Source organism: Rhinolophus sinicus, linkage group LG04 (genome assembly GCF_036562045.2).
Source record: "Rhinolophus sinicus isolate RSC01 linkage group LG04, ASM3656204v1, whole genome shotgun sequence".
Lineage (NCBI taxonomy): Eukaryota > Metazoa > Chordata > Mammalia > Chiroptera > Rhinolophidae > Rhinolophus > Rhinolophus sinicus.
In genome coordinates, this window is record NC_133754.1 from 25,438,847 (window position 1) to 25,456,497 (window position 17,651).

The window sequence follows — 17,651 nt, forward strand, 5'->3', positions numbered from 1 at the left end:
AGAGAACCCCAAGCAGAATAATCACAAGTGAAAACACCTTTGCATATCTGCTGAACACCAAAGGTTAAAGAAAAAATCCTGAAGGTAGCTAGAGAAAAAGAGAAACAGTACATATGGAGTCACAAAGATCAGAATGCCAAAAGACATCACTTCAGAAACTGTGTAAACTAAAGTATACAGCAACATCTTTAAATGGGGAGAAAACTGTCAACCTAGAATTCAAAACTCAGCCAAAGTATTTCAGAAACAAAGGCAAATAGACTTTTTCAGACAAGCAAAAGTTGAGAAAAGTCACTGCCAGCAGACCTGCACTACAGGAAATATTGAAGAAATTTCTTTAAGCAAAAGTAATATGATACTAGATAGAAATTTAGAACAGAGAAATAAAGAACTCTGGAACTAGAGAAAACATCAGTAAATACAAAAAACACGTCTTTTCTGATTTGTAACCCCTATTAAAGGTAATTGACTCTTTAAAGCAAAAACAGTGACTAGGAAAAGGATGGTTTATAACACGTGTAAGTAAAATGTATTAGGAAAATAGCATAAACATTGGGAGAGGGAAAGGAGCATTACATTGTTTTAAGATTCTGACATCAAAAAGAAGTGGCATAGTATCATTTGAAGATAGACTGTAAAAAGTTAATGATGTCTATTGTAATTCCTAGAGTAACCACTAAAAATGTAAAACAAAGAGATATAATGAAGAAACCAATAGTGGAGATAAAATTAAATACTGAAAAATAATCAAGTCCAAAGAGGGTAAGAAATAGGAAAATAACAGCAAAGAATACGTGAGACAAATAGAAAACAAATAGCAAGTTAGTAGCTAGAAATGCAATCATATAAAAATATTTAATATAAACAATCAAAGCATGCCAAATAAAAAATTTGGAGACAATAAGATTGGATTTTAAAAAGTAGCATCCAATCGTATGTGTCTATAAGGGGAAAAGGAGGATATTAACATGATGATAAAGGAGTCGATTAGTCAAGGAAACATAACAATCCTAAGAGAATATGTACCTAATAACAGAACTTCAAAATATATAAAGTGAAAACTGATAGAACTGAAAAGAGAGACTAACTCACAATTGTATTTAAACACTTAAACCCTCATCTCCCAAAAACGGACAGAATAAAGAGACAAAATAATCACTTAACAATATAGATGACTTGAAGAACATTATTAACCAACTTGGCTAACTGACATTTATAGAAAATAGTCCTAATTGACATTTGTAGCAGGCTCCACCCACCAATGGCAGAATATGGTGTTTTTAATTGTATACCTAACATTCACTAATATAGACCATATCCTGAGCAATAAAACAAATCTCAGCAATGTTTTCAACAATCAAAATCATACATCCTATGAAAACCATGGAATTAAACTTGAAACCAATATAAGAAATACATATGCAAAATTCCCAAGTATTTGAATATTAACATAATTCTAAATAATCCAAGGTCAAAGAAATCACAATGGATTAGAAAATATTTTTAAAAAGAGCAGTGCTCAAAGTAAAATTTACAGTAAAAATTACATCCTTACATAAGAAATGTTTCAAATCAATCTTCTAAGCTTCCATCTTAAGAAACTAGAAGAATGAATTAAACCTGTAACAAACAGAAGACAGATAATAATAAAGATCAGGATTCAAGGAATTAGAAAAAAGTAAAATCATATTATCTCAATAGACATAAGAGAAAAGAAATAAAGGAAACCAAAAGCTGGTTCATTCAAAACATCAATAAAATTGATAAACCTCTAACCACACTAATCAAGAAAAAAAACAGAAAAAGTTACAAATCACCAACATCAGAAAAAGAGTTATAGTTCAGATCCTACAAACATTAAAAGAACAGGGGAATATGAACAACTTTATTCCAATAAATTTTATAATGTAGATGAAAAAGTCAAATTCCTTCAAAAACACAAACTACGAAGGTTCATTCAAAACTGAATATAGAATCTGAATAATCCTATGTATATCAAATAAGCTGAATTTACAGTTTAAAACTTTCCTACAAAAAAAAAAAAAGAAAAAAAAAGGCTCTAAACATAGATGTATTCTCTGGTGAATTCTCATACTACTAAAGAAGAAATAATATCAATTCTACATGAAGTATTCCAAAAAACATAAGAGGACATAACATTTCCCATGTCACTTTAGCCGGCTAAGAATACCCTGAAAGTAAAATCAGATAAAGACATTACAAGAAGAAAAATTACATACCCCTAGTCTCTGTGAACATAGATTTAAAAAAAAAAAAAAAAAAAAAAACTTCTTAACAAAGTATTAGGAAACAAATACAACTATATATAATACATTAAGACCAAGTAGACTTATACAAGCAATGGAAGTCTGATACGACATTCAAAAATCAATCAATGCAATTAATTCACTATGTCAATGGACTAAAAAAAAAAAAAAAATCATATTAGCTCAATAAATATAAGATAGCCAAAAACCTGTAAAGTACTTAGAACTAAATTAAAGATGAAACAACCATTACAAATAAAGTATTAAAATCTTTTTGAGGTATAAAAAATAAGATGAGCAAATACAAAGATATCTACAAACCTAAACTGGGATGGTATAATACACTAAAAATAACATTAAAATGTTAATTGTCCATAGATTATATATAACTTAATGCAATTCCAATTAAAATCACAAGAGGGTTTTTGTGCTTTTTTTTTGCCCAGGGAAGGTGAGATGATGGATAGAACATTCATTAAATTTGAACTTTAGTTACATGTCTAAAAATATCTAAGAAAAGTATTTGAAAAAGAAAAAAATCTGGGACCATCATAGAATATATGAGAATATAAGCTATGACAATTGTAGAATTTATATTTACTGCGAAAAGGATATATTACCTTAAAAATGGTGCTGATATAATGGACTAGCTGTGTATCTGAAAGTAAATAAAAGTGGACGCCTCTCTTATACCACACACAACTAAAAATTCCAAATGGACCAAAGATAGGACCAAAGTGGAAACAAAAATTAAATCTAAATGTAGGAGATCACATGTCTTTTTTTATCAATGAAGAAAATCTTAAAGAAAAGAGAAACACCAAAGAGAACGAAGCAATTATATAAAAATTTAAAATACTAATATCAAAAGATACTTCTATAACAAATAAAAGTTTAGTTTTGGAAAAAAAATATTGTAATGAGATGTCAAAAAATAGTTAATAGCTGTAATACATAAAGAACTCCCAAAAAAGGACAACCATCTAGCAGAAAAATGGACAAAGAATATGACAAGAGCAGTTCTTGGAAGAACAATTCTAATTAACCTACAAACATAGGAAAAGAGATGTTCAAGGTCGATATCAGATGGGAAATACTAATTTAAAGTAACAATAAGGTACCACCACACAACAATCATACTGGAAAAGTGTCAACTATTGCTGATGGAGCTTCAGGGAAAGAGTTACTGCCTAAAATTGCTGGTAAAGACATGAAGTATTACAGTCTTTTTATTTTTCAAAGCAATGTGACAAAATTTTGAAACAGTAATCCCACCCTGGGAATTTATCTCATAGGTCATCAGACTATAGATATGAAAACATTTATGACACTATCAGTTTTAGTGGCAAAAACTGGAAACAAAGTATTACCAATCAATAAGTTAATGGTTAGACTATGAGATAACTGTACTTTGAAATACTATGCAACAGTTTTGTTTGTTTGTTTTTAAATGGATTAGAGCTGCAGCAACTGGGTGGAAGTATTTCCCTTAGGCAGTATTGAATGAAAAAAAAAACCAAACAAACAAAAAACGTTGAAAATAGTTTCCAGAAAATAATCCCATTTTGGTAAGCAGTTGTCTCAAAAAAAACTTGTATGCATGTGTGTTAATAATACTTCTGATACGAAGAAAATTATAAAAGGATACATAGTAGTTCTGATAACATGGATTATGGGAGAATAGAATGCTCTTGTTGGCTAGAGGAAGAATGGGAGCTAAGTAAAAAAGAGAGAAAAGGGTTCACTAAAAAATGGAAGTTTAAATTCTCCATGCACGTGTACCTACATTTACCAGAGATGTATTTGCAAATATTATGCAATAAGTGAGCTTCTGCAAAACAAAGTTTATTTCCTTAGTTCCTTTGAAAAACTAAGCACAATAATAAATTCACATTTAAATATCATAAATCAGACTGCCCTTCTAGTTGCTCGATGGGATGCTGCCCCATCATGAATCGTTCAATCAAGTCAGTTAGATCTTCAAAAAGAAAATATAAATACCTGGCTTTGAGTTGGTCATAAACAGTAAAAGAGACTATGCCTTTAAAATGTATCATACATATTCCAAGTACAATAAATGTGCAATATACAATTTTTGAAAGAGAGAAAAAATTAGAAAATTGCATGCTTACATGGAAAAAGCTTTTCTGATAAGATTAAGAGTACTTAAAACAGACTAACACATAAATCTAAAAATATCTAGGCCATTATGTTTCGGTACATAAAGATCTAAATGAAGAAAATAAACCAAAGCAGAATACACTAGTATAGCCCTACTTTGGGCTTAGCTGTGGTGCTTCTTCTGTGATCTGCCTATACCTTAAGACAAAGCCCATGTTTTATTTACCTTTCTATTCTCAGCATCTAGCACAAGCCCTGGAACACCGTAAGAAATGAAACATCTCCCTAATTTTCCTAAAACAGGAAAAAAAATTACATGGCTCTAATTATACACTCTTCTAGGACTGATTAGGTTGATATCTCCAGGCTGATATACATGGGGTTTGTTAAACGCCCTTTTGAAGTGCACTTGAAAAGAGATAAGAATTCATCCAATATTCACTGAATATGAACTAGACAGTAGACGGTGGCACCTCTCTTGTGCAATGTGAACTTTCAAATTTTTGGCTTATTCGGACTAACTAAACCCAACGTTTTAGGAAGAGAACAGAGGAATGAGATGGGGAAAAAAATTAGTTCACCGGTGTTGGAAATCAAGGTTCTAGATTTGACTTGGCCACCTTCACTCAATTTTAATATCCTCAATAAAATGGTAACATGTCCAATCTACCTTACTGGATTGTCAAGATGAAACTAAATCCCCCCTGTAAACCACCAAGCAATAAGCAATAATATTTTGCCAGCCCATACTTAAGTATTCTAAACTGTCTTAATTACCAGGCTATTTATAAATAAAACACAACTGCTTTAGCCTAGAGCCGTGTTCTAGTCCCAATACACTCAATAGAGTGCTCAGTGCACAATAAGAATTCCATCAACGTTCTTTATAGACTTGCCAAGAGTTCATTTCTTCCTTGTTATACAATCTCTCAAAATAAAATATTTTGAAATATTTTGTGTTGCTTAAGTATCCTATATATACATAAAGGAGAAAAGCTAATGCATATTCCAGAGGATGTCATTCTTTAAATATCCAACCACATTAATGTACAGCTTCTTTCTAAACATCCCTTCAAGCAACACCTCTGATAAACTACAATTGACTCCGTAAAACTGATCAGTTTTCAAGTTTTTCCTTCCATTGTTCTTCCATTAAAACAAACAAACAAACAAACAAACAAACAAAAACCTCTTATAATTCAAAGAATTTTGGTGGTGGGTAAAAGTCCCATCATTTATAAATACAGTATCATCCATCCAATCTCTTCAGCAATACGAAAAAAAATTTCAGTAGATAGCATCACATAAAGCGTATTTGTAAAACTTTATTAATCAATCACTATTATTTTCACTTTTCCCAAAGAAACCTTCCCTAAACTTGTAACACACTACATGCTCTACTGACCAAGTACATCTCAGGATCTATTTTTGGAAAAGAAAATTTTTGTGTGACATAGCAAATGATAGTTTACCAAAACACCATAAAGCCATCATCTCTAAAAGATAACAGAAAAGGAGGCGTGAAATCACCACAATTGCCAAAATATCTTTTTAATTTGCTTTCTTCCTCTTGAAGGTTTACTTTGCTTTTTTATAAAGAGTAAACTTTTTCCAGGAAGGATTTTTGCAACATATCCACTACAACCATGAAACCTTTGGTCTTTTGTATAGAAGCACTTTTTTTCCTATGCATTTTGTGTAGCAACTTATAACACTTGGCCCATTTATCACAAATTACTTTGTATTACAATTTTCTACATAAGTCTTGCCTCCTCTACTTTCAGCTTATTAATAACGATGGCCTACCCATTTTCGTATACGATTCCAGATGCGTGGTAGAAGCTAAATAAGTATTAGTCAAATGGATACACAAAATTTTTATATAAATGTTTTCTATTACTTTCCTTATGCCTCTGACTTTAACAGCTTTATTAAATAGCACAATGCACACAGGCCAGAATATACTGGTCTACTATTACCACTATGGAACAACCTGTAGCAACTGCCTTCTAAAATTCTTTGGATTAGGTCACATAATTTACTATAATACATCTATCAGGAAATACAGAACTGTGTCTGTACGGAAGTAAATACTCTCTCTAGTCAATGTATCCTAGTAATTGTAGTATGTCAATATAATCTATTAATAATACAGCCTATAAGCACATATTTATTTGTACAATATTCCCATTTTTTTTGCACTCTATAATAAGACTATTTAAAGCTGGAGGGAGGTAAGAGTAACACAGCTGAAAGTTCAAAGGCTTTCCAGCATTTAAACCTCTGCTTTAAAGCTCACTGGCTATTAACCATAATGGCATTACTGAGGTGAACATAAGTTTCTATATCTATAACTTAGAAACCATGATATCATATATTTGTGTGCAATAAATACTATTTAATAGAGGGAGTCTTTCTCTATATATACATATATATGTATATGTGTGTGTGTGTATATACATATAAATATATATGTATATATATATATATATATATATATATATATATATATACATAATGCACTCCTGAAAACTCATTCAAAACTCAAATATGTGTAAGTCAAGGGACCAGATTTACGTTTTTAAGGAGACCCATTCCCAGAGACAGAAGAAAAATTATAAAATCTGTAATTACACACAATCTATTAAATAGTCATTAAAAACAGATGTACAGCATTTTTATATGTTGTGCAATCTTATTTTTTACAAGTTACAAGTTACTAGCTTAACTCCATTAAGCATTTTGAATAAAGATTCACCACTTCACAACATACCGAATGATTTCTTTGTTTCAATTGTAAATCAAGATAATATACTGTTTCTCATAACTAAAAGTAGCACTTTCATTTTCCTTTTCTTCTATTCATTTTGTTATAGAAAGGCAAAAAGCAGTAAAATTTTCAAATATTTTTTCAAAAGTGGCAAAGTCACAAGGCGGGCCGTGTTACTTGGTGAAGAGTACCCATCACACAATAGCTAAAAAATCTAAGTCAAAATTCAGTGTGTTAAAGGTACGTTAGGGGTCTCAGTTATTTGAAAGTCAACTACACACACCTGTCTACTAAAGAGTACATATCAGTAAGCTAACACATGAAAAGCACAGTGCCTAACTGCTGTATTATAGTAGCTGTACAATAAAGAGCAGCTATTTTATGTGCTTGCTACTATTCATTCTGAAGCACTGCTTTTAAAGGAGGCATCAATATCCTGGAACAGGATAAGATACGAAGCACTGAGTATGTGCAAATTTTTATATACTGGATGCTTTACAGGTATTACCACAGTTTGAATCCTCAGAATAATTCTGCAATGTTGACCTAATTTGTTCTTGTTTTTCTTTTATTACCAATGAGTAAACTGAGGCTTGGAGAATTAACTTGCCCAGTTAGACAGCTAAAAAAGGGCTAGTTTGGGGTTTCGGATCCAGTACTATTTGACTCCACTACAAGGTTTGATTTTGCAAGATGATAAACCTTTTCAGGAAATTGTAGTGAATTGGGGAATGGCTAAGAAGGTTGAAAATATCTAGCTAGAGAGGAAAAGACTTAGGTAGGAAATTACCATGATACTCAAAGGATTGTCACATGGACTGTACTCCTGAATTTGTTCTTTCAGTAAGTATTTTAGCACTGTATAACCAGTCACTATAGTAAGAACTGTGTTGGAAGCCAGGAAAGTAACTATAATAATAAGACTCATTTTCTGCTCTCAAGGGGCTCATTATTGGGAGGGAACAAGGCAAGTCAAGAAGCAACTGACACCAGAAGGAATATCATGAGCTATGGGGCCATAGATACAGACTGGAATCTAGCATAGTCTTAAAGCAAGCGATGATAAGTAAGTCGCAAGGAAAGAAACGTTTACAGTGATTGTTGCAACACGAAGAAGAGTTAGGCAAGGTGTATATAAGATATGAAAGAGTCTAAAATGAATTATATTGATGAGCTGGTTTGAATTTGTTCTTTGCTCTTGCAAGAATCGAGTGTTTAAAGATTCTTTAGAGTGAAAAAAACATTTTTTGTTTCTTAACTGGAGAAAACGTGGCTCAGAAGACATTATGAAATTAATATTGTTCTTCATCTTCTCAGATTTTAGGGAAATCTGAGAACTGTACATGACAGAAAATGTGTACATATAAATAAAACGTATTCAATAAATTTACAAATACCCATTTAATATCTCCATGACCTGCTTTTCTTTACTGTGCATGTGTTGTGTTGCAAACAATGTTTGAGTCTAACCAATAGACTCTAAGCCACAAATGAGACATACCTTAATCAACAGAATCTTGTCTTAACTAGGGATTCGCAGTTCAATAGACTGTTCTAAATTGTAGTACAACAGCACAAATTTAAAGATTCTATAAAAAAAAAAAAATTGAGGGCATTTTTAATGACCAGTTCATATAAGTTTCACTTGACTCATTAAAGAAGTAGCCTAGAGGTTTATAAATCTCTCAATAATCATTGTTGATCTTTATTTTCTGTAAATGATCACCGGAACTGTATTTTCACGTATTTTTATTTTGAAAAGCTCAGATACTTCACCTGCATTATATGTTAATAGCAACTTTTATACCAGCCACATAGAAACTTCTTAACAGTGACTTTCTCAAGGTCATAGAGCAAATCTCTAGTGAGACAGGAATGGAATTCATGACCTCTGACAGGCAGAAGTTTTCTACCCACACTCGGAAATTCCTTCTCCTTCTCCGTTAAGTGTAATTTATATGCTCACTTTGAGAGGTTGCAAAGTTCATCCCTTTTAGGGCAGGGGGTAGGGAGTAGGGCGGGAGGGTTTTCCTGTCCAATCAGTTGCCACACCAACACTTGACAGTTTTACAAAGAGATTTTTACCCACATTATCTCATTTTACCCCCACCACAGCCCTGTAAACTACGTATTATTCTTCCCATTTTACTGACTAGGAGAAGTTAAGAAATTTGACCAAGGCCACCCCGAGTTAGTAAGCAAGAAGAGTACGAACTCAAACTCAGATACTTCTGCCACTTCAATCAGTCCTGATCCCAGGATGCACCGTCTTCGCAGACACCTAATTATAAAACGTATGCTGGTTTTCTTTACAGTTATTTCACTTTTTACAGTAATCTATCTTGGTTGCCATTTAGGTTTATTGGTTTGTTTTCTTTGGGGCAGAGCTGTTTCCATGTTTTATTATGAGTTTGCTTGTTAATCTCAAAAATAAAGCAAGAATAGTATTACTAAACCGAATGTGAAAAAAGAGTCTGTGTGTTTTTCCCCTTTTTATACAAGTGTGGGGGGCTTTTTACTATTAATTTTTGGTCAGAATGTATACGGTGTGGGGGGTACGTACCAATATAGATAAATAATACAAAAACACATCAGCATTAAATAGGCATAGATGCACACATACATATATATTAATACATATATAAACAGTAAATATATGTGTGTAAATATATGTGTGTATATAGTATGTACATACACATCACGCTACAAGTTATTGTGAAAAGCCCTCACAGTAGTTTCCCTTTACCAAAGGTTCTGATTTCCAAAGTTTCAGTACTGAAGGTCATCCGCCATCTGAAAACATTACATGGACAATCCCAGAAATAAACAATTCATGTTTTAAATTGCACGCCGTTCTGAATAACATAATGAAATCTCAAGAAATCCAGTTCCGTAATCCCGCCCAGGACCTGACTCATCCCTTAGTCTAGCGAATCCACACTGTACTGGCTCCCCTGTTAGTCACTGAGTAGGCTTCTGGGTTATTGGATCCACTGTCACAGTAACACAGGACTTGTGGTCAAGAAACCCTTATTTTTTAATAATGGCCCCAAAGCACAAGGGCAGTGATGCTGGTAATTTGGATATGCCAAAGAGAAGCCATAAAGTGCTTCCCTTTAAGTGAAAAGACATGCATGTATAGGAAAACAAACACGTACTACATACACATAGTGTTCCAAAGGATCCACAGTTTCAGGAATCCACTGGGGTACTGGAACATATCCCGGCAGATCGGGGGTACTACTGTATACTGATAAGCATGGTGAATGTAGCACTTGCAACATAATTCCTGGGTGTCTACGCCAGCAACCAGTAATAGTGGCAGCTTCTATAGCCTCTGGTGTGGGTAGGTAAACTACCCCAAAGCTCTCGCACTATTTTCCTTCTCACCTTCAATGCAGCAATACAGCAGCAAGGGCTTTCTGCTGGTCCATCTGTACCTAAAGAGCAATATTGTTTGGACTAGTCCAATTAGTACACTAATAAATATTTTAAAATACACACCACGAAATTAGTAACAAAATAAAAGTTCGACTTGAAGTGCAAAAACTTGAAGTGCAAAAAAAAAGACAGGAAGAAAGACCATACCAGAGCAGAATTCTATGAGTGACTATCCTGTAATCTACTGCCAGACCAAAACAAATTTTTATGGAGTAATATGACTACTCAAGTAGCCACTTTTATGACAATAAACACCCAAAACCAAAAAGTCCTTTTGTAACATAATTACTGAGAATATATAGACAAAGTAACCATTTAATCCACAGCATGTGTTCTTGACCACAAAACTCAAAAGCTGACATCACATGGGGTGTGGCTGGCTGGGCCCTGAAAATGAATTCTGGCCAGCTGAAGTCACACAGTCCTCTGGACAGGCCTGGGATCTAGAAACCAAGCAGGTCTCACAGAGCCTAGGGCTGCTGACCTTCTGGGCACGGAGCAAGGCCCATCTGTTTACTTGCATTTTGATTTTGGGAGCGGTGGTTGTGGCAGATGAGTTAAGGCTGTGGTTATAGGGTGTTACCAGTGATTTAATTTTAATATTTTTACCCTTACATTTTGTACATACTTAAGACTGAAAGCTGTGTATAACTTGTAGGCTGAAAAACATAAATATGAATTTGAAAAACAAAAATAAATGCATATTGGGCAAAAATGTAGATATTTTGTACTCACAGCATAGGGTATTTTCAAAACGTAAATGATAAGAGGTAAGCAACTGAAATCTATTTTAGGAATTATTTACAAAAATGAAAGTTGTTTTCTAAAAGATAAAGATAACCACGGTGTCCATTCTGAATGAAACTACTTTGGGATTTTCAGCTCTTGTTCATTAATCAACATGGAAGTAAAAATTGGGAAACGTATTTACCTAAAAAGTAAGTAACTTTTCCAAAAGAGTTGGTTCCATTTCTAATTTTGTAAAATACAATTATTTTGCATTAATACACAAATCATCTACTTCTAGATTTACGAATGTGACACTCTAAAACTGTTTCACAATATAAAGAAAAGAAACCATTTGACACCCCTATTTTAATGAGTATTCTACTGTTAATTTGCATAAATATGAAATTCCACATTTTCCATTTTGTACAGTGGTGAAAATGTCCAGGACCTTTATATATTCAACCATTTAACAATATCCCCTCACTAATAAGGTTACTCAGTACTAGATTAACCAACACTGGCTTGAGTTCACAATCCCCTCACTATAGACCTACAGGACTCAGGACTTCCGTGTCTCTGCAGATAAAAAAAACAAAAACAAAAACAAACCCTATATTTCAGACCAAATTATTTCATTAAGTTGTTAACAGCCTACTTCGTGACACATCTAAAATTCACTCTTCATCTGTTGAAGTCCATGTTTACCTTTCACGGAAGGCCAGGAAGTAATCCCCGAGGAACATACATATTTTTAATCGACCAGAACACTCACTATTACATGCCTGATGCATGCTCTTAGGAATGACCATGGAGCATCCTGATTTGTTTTCCCCTTGGCCAGGAGAGAGTGAGCACACCAGTGTTTGCAGCCCCTTCCCTTTCTGTACACACAGAGGCTGCAGCTGTAGTAAACAACCACCAGCCAAGAGTTGCTAAAGTCAAGGTCTCAAATGCTATACCAGGACCAGTTTTCTCCCAAGTGACATTCAGTTGTTGAGAAAAGGAACTTTCTGGAGAAAAAAATACTAAGAGCTCATTAGCACAACAATTTTCATTCAATAAACAGCAATACAAAGCATTCCAAAATAAAGTTTAGCTGATGCAAGTTTCTGTTAAATATGTATTATTAAGCAATAAATAACTGAGGCACTTCAAAAATAAACAGAAACACCCTCAGGAATGTTTTGTTTACTGGACACAACTACATTAATTAGAGTTTTAGTTCATAAATTATGAAAATTTTATGTGAAAACATTCTAAATTTTACCAGCTTGAGTATACTGCATAAGAGTAATGGATTAGAAGATAGAATAAACCTTTTCTAAATACGTTACAAATTTCTGCCAATTCTTGTATGCTCAAATTACAATCTCCCCAACTCAAAGAAGCTTAATATACTCCTTGTAGTCTCAGATTGACCAGGTTGCAGGGATAAAGATATATATAACTTATGCAACTGAAATGTTTGTCTTCCAACATCCAATTTCTACTAAGCTTCTACAGTTCAACATTTTCTAGCCTAAAAGTATACCCCTTTATCATAACCAATTTCTATGTGGTTTTGAAAAATGCAAACAACATTTGAATGAGGTCTGCACACAGCACAACGAGGCTTGGGGAGGGTGGAATTACTGTTTTTATTAAATGTCAATTGCAAAGAGCATTTCTTAAGAGACACACCTACTCTTCAAAGCGACCACTCCCATCCCCACCACAAGCTGCTGCCTGTAAAAAGCCACCAAATTTATTTCAAAGTATTTACTTATCTAAACAACTCTATCCTCCAGTAAGAAAAGGGCAAGCAGGAGGCTAGATACATTTGCACAATGACGCATATTTGATTGGCAGATGTCTACCGAAGCAACTAGATGCACAAGCACTAAATGTAAATAGAGCTGCTCATCTCCCTGGTGTTATAGGGAAACTGAGACAATATTAAAGCTGATTCAAAATAAAACATCCGAATGCTCCGTCGAGAATTCTATTAGCCAGTGGAATTGCTTAAAACAATCCATATAGAACCATACTTAAACCATCTGTACAGTTAAATTAGAGATCTGACAATATTAGCCACACAAACTGTTTATCCAGATTACACATTCCGTTGTACTAATACTCTTTAATTCAACACGGTCAGCTTTTATCAGCTGAATTAAGGCTATTACTATTAAAGTATGCAAAACTCAAAGCGCAGGGTGAAGAGGGTTGGGAAGCTGCAGGGCATATAACAAAGGAATTGGTACTTTTTCCAAGCCTTTGCCTCCAACATACTTCGAAACAGAACTGTTGAGTGCACCCCACCCTTTTCCCCAAAGATAAAAGTTTTCAAAGTTCTAGTAGGCAGTTCTCTACCGAACAAAAGCAGGATTGCTTCTCCCCGTAGGGGAACATCTAACGAGAACACCAACTCTAGTCGCAGAGGTCAAGTCCGAGTCCTCGAAGCCAGCTCCTAAGGCAAGAAGTAGCTCCCAGGCCGGCTAGGCGGGCTTCCCGGCCAGGGTGGACGCGCAAAGTTGCCCCTTGTCAACTCTGGCCAGGTCCCCAGTAATTGAAAATAACAGCCACGGGGCAGCCTCTGGCTACTTCCATGGACAAGGCACTGTGGCAAGTGACAGTTACACATCATTACGACCAGAGACAATAATGAATGTAGCACCAGGACCACTATTCATGCCAGCAGTGTCATCTCCGCCTTAACCCCTTCCCCTCCACACTCGCCAGCGCACACCCACAGCTCGCATAGACCCGGTGCTGCAGCTATTCACCGAACTCTCGCTCTATTCCTGGGGCAAACTATTTCCACAAACCACCCCCCACCCCCAATTCAGCCCTGGTGTTTTATTTCTCATCCTTGGCAACTGTCTGGCAAACACTGAAACCAACAATTCAATTAGGGGTAGAAAAACATTTGCTTAATTCACGTTACTTGGTAAGTTCTTTTTTTAAATAATGGGGGGGGGGGGAAGGCTCCTTCTTTCTTCTCCACGAATCCGACGGACGATACTTGCTTTGCAATAGCATCGCCCTCCCTCGGCCCCCTCCCGCTTCCCAACACTTTCCCCCTTTAAGAACACAGACCAACCAAAATGATTTAACTTGAGCAGATGACAGAAGGAAAATAAAACATGTTAAGAGAATACGGTCTGATTTGGGACAGCAAAAAAAAAAAAAAAAAAAGAGGAGGGGGTTGTTTATTTTGATAAGAAACGGAATCGGCACAGACCTGAACAGAAGCTGCAGAGCAGGAGAAATTGTTTTCTTTCCCTCACAGAGTCCCCCTCTCTCTCTCTCCCTTTCTCTCTCACACACACGCGCGCGCACACACTCTCGCACACACACGGCGTCACCCGCGCTCACTCACACGCACACTCGCACACGCACAGGCAGAGCCTCTCAGCTGCTCTCTGCAGTTCTCAGGAAATGAATGGGGGGCAACCCAGGGAACTGTTGTACTTGCAAATGACTTACCCGGATCACATGATGCGCTAAATGTAGGGTGGGCCGGTGGGTGGAGGCTGCCGAGACGCGAGCCCCGGTCTAGCGTGGGGAGCCTCGCCAGGCCCGCATCGAATTACCCCGGGGCCCAGCCGAGGGGGTAGCAAGACGCCGCTTCTCCTCCCTCGCAGCCCGCAGCTCAGGAAACCGGAGAGGCACGGGGGGGTGGGGTGGGGCGGGGTGAGGTGGGGGGTGAAAACACCAAACCCCCCAAACAAAAGAGCTCCGGGTTCTCCTCCCCAGAAACAAAGCCCCGCCGCTGCGGGCGAGCCCCGGGGTGGGGCCGAGGGCGGGGGCGGCGGCGGGGAGGGGCTCGCTCAGCAGGCGCTAAGTCGCTTTATTGCCATAAAATGGGGCCCCCGAGCCGCTCCGCCCGAGGATTAGGAGGCGGGCTTTGAGTGTGATGGTTGAAATCCCCTGTGGGAAACTAACCCCTCCCCGCTCGCAGAGGTAGAAGGCAACACCCACTGCCAAGCCCTCGCCTAGCTGCCCGGGCCGCCGGGCTGGGGGGTGGGTCCGCGGAGCCTCCACCCCGCCCCACCCCGCCCCACCCCTGCCCCCGCCTCCCGGCCTCCGGCCTCGGCCGTGCTTCCCTTTCACCTGCACCACCTTGCTGCGGCACCCAAAATAACCTACACATGGCCACCAAGCCTTGGGAGCCGCCGGCCTAGGGGGTCTGCGGGGTCTCGCAGCGGGAGAACCCCCGGGTTTCAACTCGCCAAGCTAGGACTCGCGCTGAGCCGCGAGAAAGTCCCCTCTTTTGTGTCAGACCGTGCAAGGCAGCGTTAGGAAGAGAATTCGGAGACAAATAAAGCGCGGAGCCTTCTCGCCCCCCCTCCCGCTCCCGCCCGGGTGGGGACATGCGGGAGGGGGCCGGGCGCCGGAGTCGTCCCCGCGGCTCACCCGCCAGCTAACTTGGAAAGGTGTGGGCGGAGCTGACTGGTGCGGCCGGCCGAAGCTGCGGGACTGGCGGCGAGGCCGCTCACGGGGACTGCCCCCGGGCGTCAGTCATCGCTCGCACCGGGCAACAATGAGGTCCCGGCTGGGGCAGCCCGGGCGGACGGCGCTTTCGCCGCGGTGGTGCGCGCGGGGGTGCGACTGGCAAGGAGGGCTGGGCGAGGAAGGGGAATCATTGTTTGGGTTTGGGAGCGACGGGCGTTGCGGGCGAGGCGGGGGCATCCTCCCTAGCAGCGTTTCACCTTGGAGGGATGAATGCGAGCGAGGCAGAGACGCGTGCCTCTCTACGCAACCCCGGGAGTAGGGGCGCCCACCCGAGCTAGTTATTTAGGAAAGCAGGCGAACTTGCAGGAGAGGGAAATAGGAGCTGCAGACCCCTGCCGAGGCCGCGGGGACTATGGAGGCAAGGGGGGAAGGGAGTCCAGCACCCCGCCCTGCGCCCCAGAAGGGAGCCCGGAGAGGAGGGCGGCCGGGAGCCGAGTCCTTGACGCCTGCACCGGCAGCTCCTTCCGCCCCGCCTCCGCGCCCAGGGGAGCAGATCCGCGGGATTCTGGGGCAGCAGAGAAGAGGCAGCCGGCGCGGCCCGGCCGTTCCCGTGGCGGCCGGGAGGGCCAGGGGTCAGGGCCGCACCGGGGGTCGGCGGGGGCGAAGAGGAGACTGGGCGGAAGCGGACAGGCGGGGTGGGGGCGTGGGCTGGCCAGGCGCAGCGGACATCGATTGAGATTGCGTGCGCCACTTTCTTGCAAACCTAGGTGAGCGCGCTGGGGCTCCCAGGCGGGCTCGACACCCTTATACGATGCCCCTGAGCCCGCCCCGCGTGGGAAACCGCCCTGGCAATAGGAAGGACGCTAAGAGGAAGTTTATGTGAGAGAGAGATTTGCAGTAATGTGGCATGAAGTGGATGGGAAGAGAAACTAGGGAGAGGCCGAGAAACAGGAAATGAGAGCGAAGGAACGAATTCTAGCCAGGAAAAGCCGTGGTCTACATGTAGTGTGGCATTTTCCAAACACTTCTAAAGGCCCGATGCGCGTAATTAATGAAAACAAAGGCAGTGTGGTGCCTGGTGCGATCTCTACCTCTGGCCACATTCCTCATGTGAGGAAGACAGGAAAGGTGGTCCAGCCAGGAGGGTGAATCCACAGCCCACTTCTACTCCTGGCAGGGTGACTCAGTGGGCCTGTGTCTTAGAAATAAAACAGGTTAAGAGAAGGGGATCTGACCTGGTCTTAGTGTTTCGAAGAACAAATAAGATAAGTGTGAAAGTGTTGAAAATTGTGGACCACTCCTTAAGCGAAGTATCCTTAGTCGAGGAAAGCAGCGGGCACGAGAAGCCGAGGGAAGCCTACATCAGAAGACGTGGGTGCGGCAAGGGAATCTGGAGCTCTGAAGGAAAGTGGAACCTGGAGGGTGAGGGGTTGGTCGCTAGGGTGGAGATCTCTCTCTTCCGTGGAAAACAGCTCCGGACCCCACCCCCTGGACTGATCCTGGGCGCAGGGTAAACAGCTCTTTAAGCTCTACTACATCTATATAGAAATAACATGAAAAGACAAGTTTGAAAACGGTAGGATATCAAAAAATGCACAATATTTAAACGAAACACTTGCCTCTCCTAGAAACTAACGTTTTCCTCTAGGAGAGGCAGGGAGTGACGGAAGTGAGTTTAACTGTAAGAGTGGAAGCGTGCTATAAGAAATTATGTCATCGTGGCAGTTCTCGTACTAACAGCTCTTTCTCAGAGAGCTGAGTGGCAGACTGGCCATAAATGTATTCTATAGCAAATGCTTCACGTGGAAAAGCCTTCCAAATTGCACTCCCTGCCTATGGCAAAAATAGAACATCAAGTACAAGAATCCATTCCAGAGAAATACACG

General features: G+C 39.2%; 1 protein-coding gene across 15 annotated transcripts in view; it reads right to left on the minus strand.

Moving 5' to 3' along the window:
- KLF12 (KLF transcription factor 12) overlaps nt 1–17,651 on the minus strand; it is a 511,365-nt gene that overhangs the window by 390,337 nt on the left and 103,377 nt on the right. For 2 of the 15 annotated variants that reach the window (XM_074329370.1, XM_074329369.1), the window contains exon 1: nt 14,797–15,336. The exons of 2 other annotated variants lie outside the window; for them this stretch is intronic. The gene's annotated coding sequence lies outside the window, so the exon portion shown is untranslated. Of the gene's footprint in view, nt 1–8,659; nt 8,748–14,551; nt 14,753–14,796; nt 15,337–17,651 lie in introns of those variants that run through there. 11 more of the 15 variants (XM_074329365.1, XM_074329363.1, XM_019738164.2 and 8 more) reach the window with 7 other exon arrangements.